Source organism: Zalophus californianus, chromosome 8, assembly GCF_009762305.2.
Source record: "Zalophus californianus isolate mZalCal1 chromosome 8, mZalCal1.pri.v2, whole genome shotgun sequence".
Taxonomy (NCBI): Eukaryota; Metazoa; Chordata; class Mammalia; order Carnivora; family Otariidae; genus Zalophus; species Zalophus californianus.
Window position 1 is genome coordinate 80,979,133 of NC_045602.1, and position 16,078 is coordinate 80,995,210.

The following is a 16,078-nucleotide window of genomic DNA, read 5'->3' on the forward strand; positions in this document are numbered from 1 at the left end:
TTTCACTCATTTTGGTTAGAATTGGAGGTGCAGCCTCCACTGACATAGAACGTTAAGGCTGCTATCCAGACAGAGCTGTTAAAATGCAGACTAGAGGGGGCACCTGAGTGGCTCAGTCAGGTAAGCGTCTGCCTTTGGCTCAGGTCATGATCCTGGAGTTCCAAAATGGAGCCACACATCAGGCTCCCTGCTCAGTGGGGAGTCTGCTTCTCCCTCTGACCCTCCCCCATCTCATACTCTCTCTCTATCAAATAAATAAATAAATAATCTTTAAAATGCAGACTGGGACACAGATCACTGCCACCCAGGAAAAGCATCTTTGTGAAGTCCATTAGGTCATCCAGGCCTATTTATTTGTGACACTTGTTTTAAATGTTGCGTAGACCTCTTTCAAACAGAGGGAGCCACTGGGAACAGAGAAACTACACACAGGTGCACAGGGGCCTCTACCCCACATGCACGCTGCTTGTCCTGAGTTTCAGAATCGGTCCCCCGAAAGTGCAGGGGTACAAACTCTCCCTCCAACGTAACAGACAGGCAAAGCTAGTTCCACTTTTAAACTCTGAGAACAAAGAGATAGGATCACATTTCCTCAAGCCCCCAGTGAAGAAATCAGGCTTGGTCCGGGGGCTGTGCAGTGCAGCCTCGAGTGTTAAGGCTGGCTGGAGCTTAGAATGGGTGCTCACTGCCTCCCTGCATTGTTTCCCTTCCTGGAATAGCTGTTTGTTCTCACCAGTTAGTGTTGTCAGCATTTCCATTCAAGACCTTATTGTCAGGACTTTATTTTTAAGTCAGGCATAAAAATGGGCCTTGAGCTGAAACTTGGAAGCTGGGCAATTAGCATATTTGAGAGGAAGCCAGCTGGTCTTTTGAAGGGACTCTTCCCTGCTCTTCTAAACAACAAAAAGGGGTTGTATTGGGGCATTTTAAAAATTAGTAGTAGGCATGGACTTGGGCTGTTTATGTGGAAGTTCCCAAGAAAACTGTCTCTGGGCTTCCCTGCGTGGTGTCTATCTAGAGGGCTTCAAGACTCTGTCATGCTCTGTGCTGGCCAGAAGGAATCAGTGCATTAATGTGAAAACTGAAAGCCAAGGAACTCTGTGTTTAAAGTAGGACTGGTGGGGGCACCTGGCTGGCTCAGTCGGTAGAGCACACAACTCTTGATCTCGAGGCTGTGAGTTCAAGCCCCACATTGGATATAGAGCTTACTTTAAACAAATAAATAAATAAATAAATAAATATATATATAAAGTAGGACTGGCGGAAGTGACCAAGTGCACTGCTGCCTTCCAGACCAGTCAACGGACAAATATGTACTGTGCACCTTCTTCCCACAAGACACTGGTTAGTCAGAGATTTGGAGCTGGGGCTGGGTAGTGATCAGCAAAGAAGTATGCAACCTAAGTAGGTGGGTGGTCTGTTTCTAGAAAGATAACAAACACAAGGCTAATAAGTGCTCCTTGCCAAAGGAGGAACCAGACACAAAATGATATAGAAGTCCAGGTGGGGAGAAACCACGAAGGACTGAGAAAAGATTGCTCTGTGTGTGTGTGTGTGTGTGTGTGTGTGTGTGTGTGTGTGTGTGTGTGTGTCCATCGGGTGGAAGGGACAATGGCTTTGGAAACACACACTAGCTCTGAGAACGTGGCCAATTTCTGAGCCTTGGGGAAGTACCAGAAACTATAAGAAAACTAAAAAAAGTAGTACCAGGACTGGGGTTGTTATGGAGATCCAATGAGATAATGCATGTTAAGATCTTAGCATACAATAAATGGTAATTAAAATTTTTAAATAAGTACATCAGTTTTTAGAGTTAAATAATCAGAGAAAATGGCTTGAAAATACAAGCTGTAGGTATTCTATAATCTCCTCCCCTCATTTTGTGCCTACTAAATACATGATTGCTGATTAATTTTTCATAATATACATGAACGGGACAAATGCACTTTTCCTATAAGATATTTCAGATACAGAGATTAATATAACAACTAGGGTTGCCAGACAAAACGCAGACAGTCCCTATGTGACACGTTTATATTAAAAATTATTTATACTAAAAATTGTTTATTTGAAATTCAGTTTAACTGGGCATCTTTTTTTCTTTGTGCCAGGTCTGGCAACCCTATACCTAACACCTAAGTACTCAACTCAGACTTAAAAATGTTAATATTTTGCTGTCTTATATCTTAGCTTGAATTATCTTTATGTTTTATTTTATTTTTTTAAGATTTTATTTATTTATTTATTTGAGAGAGAGAGTGAGCAAGAGAGAGAGAGAGCGCACGAGCAGGAGCGGGGGAGGCGCAGAGGCAGAGGGAGAAGCAGACTCCCCGCTAAGCAGGCTCCCTTCTAGGACTCCAGGATCATGACCTGAGCCAAAGGCAGATGCTGAACCAACTGAGCCACCAGGCTCCCCTATTTTTATGTTCTAAATAAAAAGTCACAGATTACAGTTGAAATCTCTTTGTAACTTTTCCCAACTTTCCACTACTCGGCTATTCTCCTCCAACGAAACTCCCTATTTATTATATTCGTGGTTATCCTTATGGGGGGTGTTTTTCTGCTTTTACCAAGTGTGTGTCTCTAGAAACAAAATGTACTTACTTTGCTTTTCGTGCTTTACAAATTTACATAAATGGTACCTTACTGTACTTTTCTTTCTGCCACATAATTTGTTCATGTTAAACTTATAAAATATATGATACAAATATTTTATATGTTCCATGTAAGAAATACATAATAATAACAAAACCAAAACCTGTATGGCCACCACCCACAAGTGAGCTATGGCTGGTCCTGCTGAAGGACCCCATGTGTCCCTCCCAAATTTCCTCCTCCTCTCTCCCACGAGAGGCCACTGCTTCCTTGAACTGAGTGCTTATTCTTTCTTTACACTTCTTAACAATTTGCTACAATATACATAATCCTGAAAGACACATTTATGTTTGAATGTATTTAAGCTTTGTACAGAATACATGTTGTATGTATTCTTCCAAAACTGTTTTCTTTCACTCTCATGTACTTGCACAGTTCATCCACGTTGATGAGCAGAGTTATGGTTCATTGATTTCCTTTCCACTGCTGCCTAGTATTCCATTGGATAAACATACTATATACCATGTACCGCTGCTGGATATTTAGGTTGTTTCAAGTCTTTGCTACCTACAAACATTGTGGTTATAAATAGTATTGTATTTTTTCCTGGTATACATATGTAAGAATTTCTCTGTGGTAATACCTAAGAGTTGGATTTCTGGTTCCTTTTATTATTATATTGATTATTTTTGTTTTTCAAAGTAGTTCTACCAGTTTATGCCCCCCACCAAAGTTTTGACCAATTTTTTCCTTTACCAATGGTGTGTAAGTGTTCTGGATGTTTCATGGTCTTTTCAACACCTATCCATCAACTGGGGACAAAATGACATCTTGCTAGGGCTTACATTTCCATTTTATCATCTTTTCATACAATTATTGGTTATTTGTAGTTGTTTTCTGTGAAGCAACTGTTGCATGCATTGTCCATTTTTCTATTGGGTTTGTCTTTTCTCTTATTGATTTCTAAGAACTTCTAATATACTCTGCATATTAAGCCTTTATTGGTTATATATGCTGCAAGTATTAACTTCTCTTTTGTGGCTTGCCTTTTCATTTTTTAAATGCTGTTTTATGATGAAGAAGCATTCTCAATTTTAATGTAGTCAAATCTATCAATCTTTTCCTTTTATGGTTAACACTCTGGAGTTTTATTTAAGAAAACCTGTATTCTTTTTTTTTTTTTTTTTTTTTAGAAAACCTGTATTCTGACATCATAAAGATGTTCTCTCATATTTTCCTCTTAGGCTTTAAAGTTTTGCCTTTCATATTTAAATGTCTAATCAACCTGAAATGGAGGTTTGTAATATGGTGTAAGGCCAGGATCCAGTTCCAATTTTTTCTTTATAGATAACCAGTTGTTCCAGTTCCATGTGTTGGGAAGCCTATCCTTTTGCCACTGATGGGCAGTGCTGTTCTTTTCCAGATGTGCATGGGTATGTTTCTAGGTTTCTTTAATTCCATGAGTTTGCCTATCCTTGCACTAATTCCATACTGTCCTAACCATCATAGCTTTATTGTAAATTTTGATGTCTGGGGAGACAAGTATCCCTAGCTTCTTCTTCACAGTTATCTTGACTATTCTCAGTTCTTAACTTGCAATATAATTTTTGATACAACAAATTTTATAGGGTTTGTCCATGTAAATATATATATAATTCTTTTAAACTGCCATTTGTCTATGTTTAAATTATATGCATTTTATATTTATGTATTCCATTTATAAATTTGCCATAATTGGTTATCCATTACCCCAATAATGCACATTAAGTGGTTTTCCACCCTTTTCCTTAGCACTATTAGTGGAGTTGTTGCGTTACAGGGCATGCACATCTTCAAATTTACTACATAGTGCAAAATTGCTCTCCAAAGTGGTTGAACTAAGTTACACTCCCACCAGAAGTAAAAGAATTTCAGTTTGAGCTGCACCCTTTGAAATACTTAGACTAGCCTTTTTTTTTGCAAACTGAAGGGTGTGCAATATTATCTCATAATATTATGCTTTAATTTGTATTTCCCTCTTTCCATGCAAGAGCTTGTTTTTGTATGTTTATTACTTATTCAATTTCCTGTTCGTATCATTTACTCTTCTTGTTGGGCTACCTATATTCTTATTGATTTGTAAACAAACCATTTTATATTTTAATTACAATCCTTTGTTGTTTATACTGACTGAAATAATCTTCTCCAATACTATGCCCCTTTTCCATGGACTGTTTTTGTAGACCCTTGAACTAAGAATGGTTTTTACATATTTAAAAGTTTGAAGAAGGAGCAAAAGGAGGAGGGGGAGGAAGAAAAGAAGGGACAGAGATGTATGTGCCTGCAAAGTATAAAATGTTTACTATCTGGCCATTTACAGAAAAAGTTTGCTGAAACTTGCTTTCAATTGTTTTCTTAGCTTTTGGTATTTTAAAATTCAATGTATTATAATGTTTTGGTTTTTTCATTATATTATAGAATATTATCTAGCTCTGTTTCTGGCTCTCTGGTTTCATTGGTCTATTCATCTATCACAATGTTAATTTACTAGTGTTCCAAAATAAGTCTTGATGTCTGATAGGGCAAATCTGTCCCCCTTCCCCACATGCCAACCTATATTCTTTAAATATCAACCAAACAAATACCTTCCCACTTGGTCATAATGATCAAAGTTGATTCAGTGACTGAGCTGATTTTTATGTTTACACGTTTCAACTGCCAATAAATAAGAATTAAAGAGTTTTCCTTTTCTGGCTGATTATTTTACTGCTATTCTTGACAGGAAGTGGGTATTTTCTAATCCATGGCACATGTGTGTATTAGTGGTAATTAGGAAACTAGCTAGAAGAACCGAACTCATTTTGGGGACATCTGTTTGGCTTTCTTTGCCCTTCTGCTTGCTTCTAGTGTAGGAGCTGAGCTCTTAATTAATTACTACTTATATTGAGTAGCAAAGCCCACCCCCCCCCAGAAGGGCAGCAGCTTGCACTAAAGAGAGCATAACAAATAGTAGATGGCTATAAATAGACAACAAAATTACTGAACGTTTGTGTCTTTAAATATCATTAGGTACATAAAATCAATCTTCTTGGAGAGCTATCAATTAAATCCACAGAACCATTCCAAATTCTAATTTACATCAGCAGCCGAGATGATTCACAGCAAAGGAGTGCCAACTGGACTGTGGTTGAATTTTAGGTGTCTATATTTCATATTTTCAAGATTTTAAACAGATTTATTGAGGCATAATCTATATGTCTTTAAATTCACTCATTCTAAGGGTACATTTCAATGATTTTTAACAAATTTATGGAGTTGAGTGACTATAACCACAATCCAGTTTTAGAATATTTCCATTAGCCCAGACAGTTTCCTCATACCTGTTTGTAATTAATTAGGTTAATTAGGCAACCACTAATTTACTTTTTGTCTCTATAAATTTGCCTTTTCTGGACATTTCATACAAATGGAATCATACAATAATTAGCTTTTTGTGTCTGACTTCTTTCACTCTATTTTATTTTTTTCTTTTTTCTTTTTATTATGTTATGTTAATCACCATACATTACATCATTAGTTTTTGATGTAGTGTTCCATGATTCATTGTTTGCGTATAACACCCAGTGCTCCATCTTTCACTCTATTTTAGCCTCCTGTTTTGAGGTTCATCTATGTCACAGGATGTATCAGTAGTTTTTTTCCTTTTTATTGCTGAATACTATTCTGTTGTGTGCATATGAAACATTTTGTTTATCCATTCACTAGTTAAGATATTTGGATTGTTTCTAGTTTTGGCTGTTAAGAGTGATACTGTTCTGAACATCTGCCTATACATCTTTGTGTGGACATGTGTTTTCATTTCTCTTGGGTAGATTCCTAGGAGTGGAATTGCTGGGTCAAGTGGAAAGTTTAACTTTCTAAGAAAATGCCAGGCTGTTTTCCAAAGTGGCTGCACCATATTAAATTCCCACTGGCAACATATGAGGGCTACATTTCTTTCTGTCCATGTTATACTTGCTATTGCCTTTTTGATTATAGCTATTCTTGTGAGTATATAGTGATATCTCACTGTGGTTTTAATTTGCATTTCCCTAATAACTAATGATGTTGAACATTTTTCATGAGTTTATTAGCCACTTGTGTAATTTCTTTGGTGAAATGCCTATTCAGATCTTTTGGCCATTTTTATATTGGATTATTTGCTTTTTTATCAACATGTTTGGAAAGTTCTTTGTTGGATAGAAGTTCTTTATCAAATATATAATTTGCAAGTATTTTCTCCCAGTCTATGACTTGTCTTTTCATCTTCTTAATGGTATTTTCTGAAGTACAAATGTTTTAAATTTTGAAGTCTAATTTATCAATATTTTTCTTTTATAGATCTTGCATTTGGTGTCATTTATAAAAATGTGTAGCACAAACTAAATTTACAGATTTTCTCCCAAAAGTTCAGTAATTTTAGCTTTTATATATATCTTGATCCATTGTGGGCCGATTTTTTTGTTTATGCTATGAGATGAAAGTCTAAGTTCTTCCTTTTTTTGGCATATGGATATCCAATTGGACCAGCAACATTTGTTGAAAGTATTACCCTTTTATCATTGAATTGAATTGTCTAGAACCTTCATAGAAAATCAGTTCATGGTAAATGAGGGTTTATTTCTGGATACTTAATCAGTGCCATTGATCTATATGTCTTTCCTTGTGCTAATACCACACTCTCTTGATTAGTGTGGTTTTAAAGTAAGTTTTTATTTTATTTTATTTTATTTGAGAGAGAGAGAGAGAGAATCTTAAGCAGGTTCCATGCCCAGTGTGGAGCCCAAATGGGGCTCGATCCCATGACCCTGAGATCATGACCTGAGCTGAAAACAAGAATCATACGCTTAACTGACTGAGCCACCCAGGCACCCCAATAGTAAGTTTTAAATTAAGAAATGTAAATTCTTAATTTGTTCTTCTTTTAAAAACATTGTTTTGGGGGTACAGATGCTTAACTAGAGGTACAGACACTTAACTGACTGAGCCACCCAGGTATCCTGGTCCTTTGCATTTTCATATACATTTTTTAAAAAATCAATTTGTGAATTGTTACAAAAAAGGTTACTGGGAATTTGATAGGAATTATGTTAGATTTATAGATCAATTTAAGGAGAATTTCCATCTTGACAATATTGAAACTTGAAATCCATGAGCATGGGATATCTCTCCATTTGTTTAGATCTTTAATTTTTCTCAACAATGTTTTGTAGTTTTCTTCTAATCTCTGTAGGATCAGTAATGATGTCCTCTCTTTCATTCCTGATTTTGGAAATTTGTGTCTTCTCTGAACTTTTTCTTCATAGGTCTAGGTAAATACTTCTCAACTTTATTGATCTTTTTTGAAGAACCAATCTGGATTTCATTGATTTTTCTTTAAAGTTTTTCCGTTTTCTGTTTCATTGATTTCTCTTCTAATCTTTATAACTTTCTTTCTTCTACTTGCTTTGTATTTAGATTGTTTTTTTTCCCCCTTATTTTCTTAATGTGGAACCTTAGGTTATTGACCTGAGGACTTTCTTCTCTTCTATTACAGGCATTTAATGCTATAAATATCCACTTAAGCTCTGCTTTTTCTGTATCCCACACATTTTGATATGTTGTGTTTTCAATTACACCCAGCTCAATATATTTTCTAATTGCCCTTGTGATTTCTCCTTTAATCAATGGGTTATTTGGAAGTGTGTTGTTTAATTTCCAAATATTATGGGATTCCCAGATTTCTTTTTTGTTGTTGATTTCTAATTTAATTCCATTGTAGTCAGTAAACATACTTTATATAATTAAACTGTTTAAATATATTGGGACTTGTTTTATGGCCTATCATATGGTCTTTCCAAGGTTATGTTCCATATGCACTTGAAAAGAATGTGTGTCTGCAGTCAGAGTGTTCTGTATGTGCCAGAGTGAATTGGTTGATAGTGTTGTTCAACCCATCTATATCCTTGTTGATTTCATATCTAGTTTTTCTATCAGTTACTGAGGGGGTATTGAAATATCCAACCATTATTGTGGAATTATATATTTCAACTTCAATTCTGTCAGTTTTTGCTTCATATATTTGCTCTTTTTTTGGTATGTATACATTTGTAATTGTTTTAATTCCTCATGTATTGATCCTCTTCTCATTATGAAATATTCCTTTATTGCATAATACTTTTTGTATTCCAGTGTATTTTGTTTAATATTAATATAGCCACTTGACCTCTCTTATGGATACTGTTTTGGATACCTTTTTCCATTATTTTACTTTCAATCTCTTTGTGTCTTGGAATCTTTGTGTAGTTTACCTCTCTTATAGACAGCATATAGGTGGATCTTGGTTTTTTAATCCAATATGACTATCTTTGCCTTTTGTTTGGAGTGTTAGACTTGACTGGGGTTTTGCCCAGGCCCCTGCTGCCAAAAAGGCTTCTGTCCTCTGCTGATGGATCTGTGAGTAGATAGGGGCCGCTTTCAAAGTTCAGGCCATTTTTCTGTCTTCTCCAAGCTTTTCCTTTCCACCTGGCCTTTTTGCATTCCCCATGTGTCTTCTGTATAACCCTATGGTTGGCCAGGACTATGTGCCTAGCTTGGGCTGTCTCCAGTCTCTGCTGTGCATGCACATCAACTCAGCCAGATATATGTTTGCCCCAATCATAAATATAACCTCGGGCTAATAGAGCTACCTTCACCCACTGCCAAGACTGTCACTTCCAGACTATGCAGATGGATGTAGGTATCATCCACTGCTCCAAATCAAGCAAGGTCTTTGATTATGGCTGCAAATCTCCTGATCCTCATGGTCTGTCCTGCCCTGGCAAAACATTCTCCACTGACCTGGGGAGGGAAATGGAAGCAGCCCCAGGCAAGAATGCCAGACTCCCACTGCTCTTAGTAGTTTTATGTGCAAATGTTTCTTAAATTTTTGTATGCCTTTGGTCAATTTCCAAGGCAATGAAATAGTTTTTGTCAAATTTGCTCAGCTTTATAGTTGCTTTTTGAGGATGGGATTTGTTGACCTCCTCACTTGGCCATAGCCAGAAATCCCACTAACAAAGCCAGGGGCACTGAAACCTATTTCCTTCAGGGCAACAGGAATTTTCAGTATTGAACATTGCCTGTTAGATCCTGAAGCCTGCTCTTACCTCACTTATTACAGAGCAGAGTTGCACAATACTGGTTTATCTGCCATCCTAATCTAAGGGAGTTTAGTTAATGAAATGGTAAAAATCCTTCGCCAGAGGCATTTTTCCCAATACAGCAATCCTCAGCAGAGACTTGTAAATAGAATTTCAATGTACTAGTAGATAGATTTTTATGTGTTTTAACACTCATGACTTCAAGTTTTACAGCATCCCGAGTAGGAGATGGAAGGTAAGATTTTTCATGACCGCTTTACAACTGGCATAACTGTGTCTTTAAAAGATGACTAATAATGACACTTGTTGAATGCTTAGGTACCTGGCATTGTACTAATTGTTTCACCTACATTAACTATAAGTTAGGTATGATTACAAGCCACATTTTATAGTTGGGAAAGTAATCTACCAGGAGTTACTAGCTAATAACTGGGCTCTGAAGCCAAGTGGTCGAGAACCAGAGCCTGATAAGGATATTACCTATACTCTGTGGCTTTTGTGACAAAAGTTATAGGCCTGGACATGATCCATCAGTAGAAAGATGGTGAGTTGTAACCTATTTCAACGTTAAAGACAGGAACAAGGAGACAGTGTTTATGCCCAGATCAGACATGGAAAGTATAACTATCTTGGTGTAATTAATATTTACTTCCCTAGTTTCGCATGATCAGAGTCACTCAGGATAAACTTTAAGCACATCCAGCCCTCTAAGTGACTCACACTGAATGTGATGTTAGGGCTTAGGGAGGGCAACCTCTCCTAAGGACAGCACCCCCCACCTGTGGGTGGGCTAGGCATCCCTTACTGGGAAAGCCCTTCTTTCTCAATGAGTTTTCTCATTTTAAGAATGAGGAGATTGAAGTTTAAAGAACTGACTGGCCCCTGAAGCCCCTAAAGGCCAGTTCAAGCATTACCTCTTCCTTGAAGTTTTCCTTGTAAGGACACTAATCCTTACTGCTCTCCCGTCTCTGAGTTCCTTCAATGTGATCCTTATGCTTCATTCAGGGAACCCTATTCTGGATGGCTGAGTGGTTTTATTCTTACAGGGTAGATTAGAGCCAAGGCACAGGTTGGAGCCCAAATGAGGCAGTTACCTTTTCCCAAAGAACAACTGCTCTATCACCCTGCACACTGGAGTGAAAGGCAGTGTGGCCACTTGTCCTATTTCTGGGGAAACATCTCAAACACAGGGCTTTCTAATAGTGGGCATCATCTTCCACTTATACATATAATTATTACTTTCTCCCTTCTCTCATTTTCCATGTCTTGGGAATACAGAAACAAACAGGATTATGGGATAAAATGAAAGCTTCCCCAAACTGAGCTTCATCTCCCTACAGTATTGGAAGGAGAGAATTTTTCCCTTCCTGGTCCTTCTCCTCCTCACTCTCTAGCCCTGTGAGAATGGGCAGATAAATTTTTAATGGGCATCCCTATTGGAACGTCAGGGATCCTAGGAAGTAGAGACCATGGGAATCTGTTAGGTAAAATTCACTAAAGTACAGGGATTTGAAACAAGTCCACCCCATCATTTATGATTAGTTCCCTCCTGTTTCTTTCCTTGTATATTTTTTAACCTAATGTGATGATGAATGGGATTGGAGAAAAGCCTTTAAAAAATAAAAATAAAATAAAATAAAACAAAACAAAACAAAATAACCTTGTTTTGTATGCTCTATTCCCCTTTCCAGACTAGAAATAGTTCTGCAGTGGTTATGCATAATACTGTAGACTTGATAATGATGAGTCTATGCATATGTATGGCTGAAAAGGGCTCATTCACAATTTGTACCATTTTTTTTTTTTTTTTTTTTTTTGTACCAAGGGGACAGTGAGGTTGATTCCACTGTTGTGGACTGTAGCTGTAATTTGCAGCTGACTTTTTGTATCATCATGCACTGTCTGACACATGGATTAAAAACAAACTCTACTCTGAATGGCCAAAATAAAAATATAAGAAACAGCAAATGTTGGTGAGGATGTGGAGAAAAAGGAACCCTCATGCACTGTCGGTGGGAATACAAATTGGTACAGCCACTGTGGAAAACAGTATGGAGGTTCCTCAAAAAATTAAAAATAGAATTACCCTATGATCCAGTAATTCCACCACTGGGTAGTTACCCAAAGAATACAAAAACACTAATTTGAAAGATACATGCACCCTTATGTTTATTGCAGCATTATTTACAGTAGTCAGATTATGGAAGCAACCCAAGTGTCTATCAATAGATGAATCTTTATCCAAAGATGTGGTATATACAATATATACCGTGGAATATTAACCATAAAAAGGAATGAGATCTTGCCATCTTCAAAAATACCAATGGATCTAGAGGGCATAATGCTAAGTGAAATAAATCAGAGAAAGATAAATAGCATATGATTTCACTGACATGTGGAATTTAAGAAACAAAACAAATGAACAAAGAAAAAAAGAGACAAAATAAAAAACAGACTTGGGCATGGAACCCAACATGGGGCTTGAACTCACAACCCTGAGTCAAGACCTGAGCTGAGTTCAAGAATCTTAACTGACTAAGCCACCCAGGTGCCCCTAAAAAACAGACTCTTAAGTATAGAGAACAAACTAATGGTTAATTCCATATTATGTACCATTAGGAAGGCATCAAAAGTTCATGGATAAAAGCATTGCTCATTATTTTTTGCCTTTGGTCTCTCTCACTCCTTTGCTGGTATGGTAACTCTAAGTCCAAAGGTTACTTTGTCATGACCAGGACTGTGCCCAGAGGCTCCAAGTGTTTCCTAGTGCCCAAAATCTTCTCTTGCCATCTTGTCCCATCCTTGTTTCTACCTCTCCAACCCTAGAAATACCACCAAAAGTAAAGAATCTAGCCATGGGAGAAGTTCTAGCCCAAACTCAATTATTTTCTTCTAAGATTTCTAAAAGTTAACACTACTTGTTGAACTTCTAGAGTTTAATCAGGCCACTGCCTGGATTCTTTTGGGACCATAAGTTCTCTGTCTTGAACAACTTAAGGTTGAATGGTAACCACAGCCTGGACTGAGGCTAAAGGAAGAATGGGCATGGCCATGCCCTTTACATGTGTCTAGTAATGGCTTTAGCTTGACATTAAGGCAGATGGTTGTTTATTACTTAATGAGTTATATAGGCAGATATTAAGAGCCAAATGTGACCCAGCCATGACCATTATCCAAGAGCACTATAGGTGTTGGTAATATGGCTTCTGATGCTCTTAGGAGAAAAAAACATGGGTGTGACTGTATAAAAGACAAAGTGATGGCCCTTTTGAGTTTTCTCTGAGGTAGTTATTCTCAGAAGACATGATCAAACAGTTGAATTGCTTTGGTCACCTCAGCCTAGGCACCCACCCATTTGAGAAGGTTCATTGCCACAGTATGAGAAAGACTGGCTGGAATTAGACCCACGTGATTAAAGAGGGATAAGTGCTGGAAAGAGGTCTAGGGCTGCAGGCAGGACAGGACATTCAAAGGGTAGAGCAACAGATGACAGATGGTGCGGTGGCCCGGGCAGAGGTGGTAGTGGAGATGAGGCTGTTGTCTATGGCACAGGTTGTCTAACACAAACAATTAGATATTATTTGACAGCTGCGGATGGTGCTGTCATAGAGAAACCAACATTGGGAGATTATTAAAAGTCTGGGCAGGGGTGCCCAGGTGGCTCAGTTGTTAAGTGTCTGCCTTCAGCTCAGGTCATGATCCCAGGGTCCTGGGATCGAGCCCCACATCAGGCTCCCCGCTCGGTGGGAAGCCTGCTTCTCCCTCTCTCACTCCCCCTGCTCGTGTTCCCTCTCTCACTGTTTCTCTGTCAAATAAATAAATAAAATCTTAAAAAAAAAAAAAAAAGTCTAGGCAGTATCAGGAAAGCCAGTGGGCAAGAGTCTATAGTTGATCAGGGGCATCTGCTAGACCTGGGACACAAGTTGAGGAATGCATTTCAGGAAGTTATGAGAAGTGGGGCACAAGGTCACAGAGAGGTGAGCAACAAGAGAGACTTAAGGCTGGATATGTGGTAATCTTCCTTAGCTGTTGCTAAAACAGTATCCATCTGATGTGGCCTTAGCTCTGAGGAGTAGAGGAAACTGGAGCTGAGGAAGACTGATGGACAGACCCAAAGAAGTCTCAGTCCCACATCACCGAGCTCTGATTTCTTGTATCTTGATATAAGTGTCATGATTTATAGGGCTGAGAGCTGGCAGAGAAGGAAGGTGGGCTGGTCATAGGGGTCAAAGGTCAATGGAAAGAAACAGGTTGGGCAAAAGCACAGTTACCTAAAATGAAGTCTGAGTTGAGTGGGTCAGTACTGAGGAGACATTACAGAAGTAATGACTTGAAATCAAATGTTGTGAGGTTTCACGACTAGTGGCTCATTGGATGGAGAAGGAACTGTTACAGATAGAATAGCAGGGAAGGATGCACTTTTTCAGGTACCATTAGGACACTGTAGGTTAAGGGGTTATAGAACTTCTGTCTTTTTTGGGATGCAGAATATAGTTGAGTCTTGTTTTTTTAATTTAATTTTTATTTTTTTATCCAATCAAAATCTCTGCCTTTAAATTAGACTAGTTAGACAATGCATATGAAATGTGATCATTGATATGCTTTTATTTAAATCTAGCATCTTGGGGCACCTGGGTGGCTCAGCTGGTTAAACATTTAAGTGTCTGCCTTCAGCTCAGGTCATGATCGGTCCCCAGTTCAGGCTCCCTGCTCAGCGGGGAGACTGTTTCTCCCCCTCTGCCTGCTGTTCCCCTTGTTTGTGCATGCCCTCTCTCCCTCTCTCACTCTCTCTGTCATATGAATAAATAAAAAATCTTTAAAAAAATAAATCTAGTGTTTTGTTATGTATTCTACATTTATCCCATCTGTTCTTTGTTCTCTTCTCTCTAATTTTCTGCCTTCTGTTGGATTACTTGAGTATTTAAAAAAAAATTTCATTTTAGCTCTTATGTTGGTTTATTAACTTTAACTCTTTATTATGTTTTTATGGTGGCTGATTTATGATTTAGCCTATCACAGTCTACCTTCAAATGATATGATACCACTTCATGTGTAACACAAGAAACTTACAACAGTATACTTCTATTTTTCCCCTTACAGCCTTTGTGATATTAGTATCCTACATTTATTTATTTTTTATTTTTGAAAAGATTTATTTATTTGAGACAGAGAGTGAGAGGGGAGGGGCTAAGGGGGAGGGAGAGGGAGAGAATCCCAAGCAGACTCCCTGCTGAGTGGGGAGCCTGACGTGGGGCTCAATCCCACGACCCTGAGATCATGACCTGAGCTGAAGTAAGAGTCAGACACTCATTCAACTGAGCCACCCAGGCACCCCTATTTATACATGTTTTAAAGCAATTTTATCATATGCCTTGATGTAGTGTTCTTCATGTTTCTTTTCTTGGGGTTCAGAGGCCATCTTGGATTTGTGTGTTTATAGTTTTTATCAAATTTGGAAATTTCTTGGCCTTTATTTCTTCAATTTTTTTTTTCCTGTTCCCTGCTCTCTTTGTGACTCTCATTACATGTATATTAGGTTGTTTTAAGTTGTTCTAGGATTCACTGATGTTCTGTTTATTTATTTTTTCCCAGTATTCTCTCTGGGTTTCATGTTGGATAATTTCTATTATGTCCTCAAGTGTACTAATCTTTTCTTCTGTCATGTCTGATCTTCTGTTAACACCATCCAGTGTACTTTCTATCTCAGACATTGATGTTTTCATTTCTAGAAGTTTGATTTGGGTCTTTTTTCTGTATTCCATGTCTCTACTTATCATGTTCAATCTTTCCTCTAGGCTCTCAAGCATATGGGATATAGTTGAAATAATTGTCTTAATGTCCTTAACTATTAATTCTATCATTTGTACTATTTCTGGGTAGGTTTCTATTAATTGCTTTTCTCTCCCTTCATTGTGGATCATATTTTGCTGCTTCTTTATATGTCTGGTAATTTGGATGCCAGACTGAATTTTCAGGACTGGATATTTTCATATTCCTATAAATATATTTGAATCTTGTTTTGGGATGCAGTTAAGTTACTTGGAAAGAGTTTGATACTTTGAGATCTTGCTCTTAAGTTTTGCAAGGTGAGACTAGTGGTGTTTTAGTCTAAGGATAATTTTGTCTCACTACTGAGGCAAAACTCTTGAGTTCTCTAATTGATATTCCATGAATTGTGAGGTTTTTCACTTTGGCTATTGGGAAGAACTTTCCTAGTCCTGTTAGGGGATTATTCCCTCTTATCCTTTTGTGTGACCTTTTCCCTGGCTCTAGGTAATTTCCTCACATGCATGTGAAGAAAGACTTGAGGGAGACCTCCTGCTGATCTCAAAGGCTGTCATTGT

The 16,078-nt window shown here is 37.7% G+C and overlaps 1 protein-coding gene across 5 annotated transcripts in view; it reads right to left on the reverse strand.

Moving 5' to 3' along the window:
* The window catches only part of RFX8 (RFX family member 8, lacking RFX DNA binding domain), a 251,754-nt gene that overhangs the window by 104,138 nt on the left and 131,538 nt on the right, over positions 1–16,078 (reverse strand). The gene's annotated exons all lie outside the window — the stretch shown is intronic.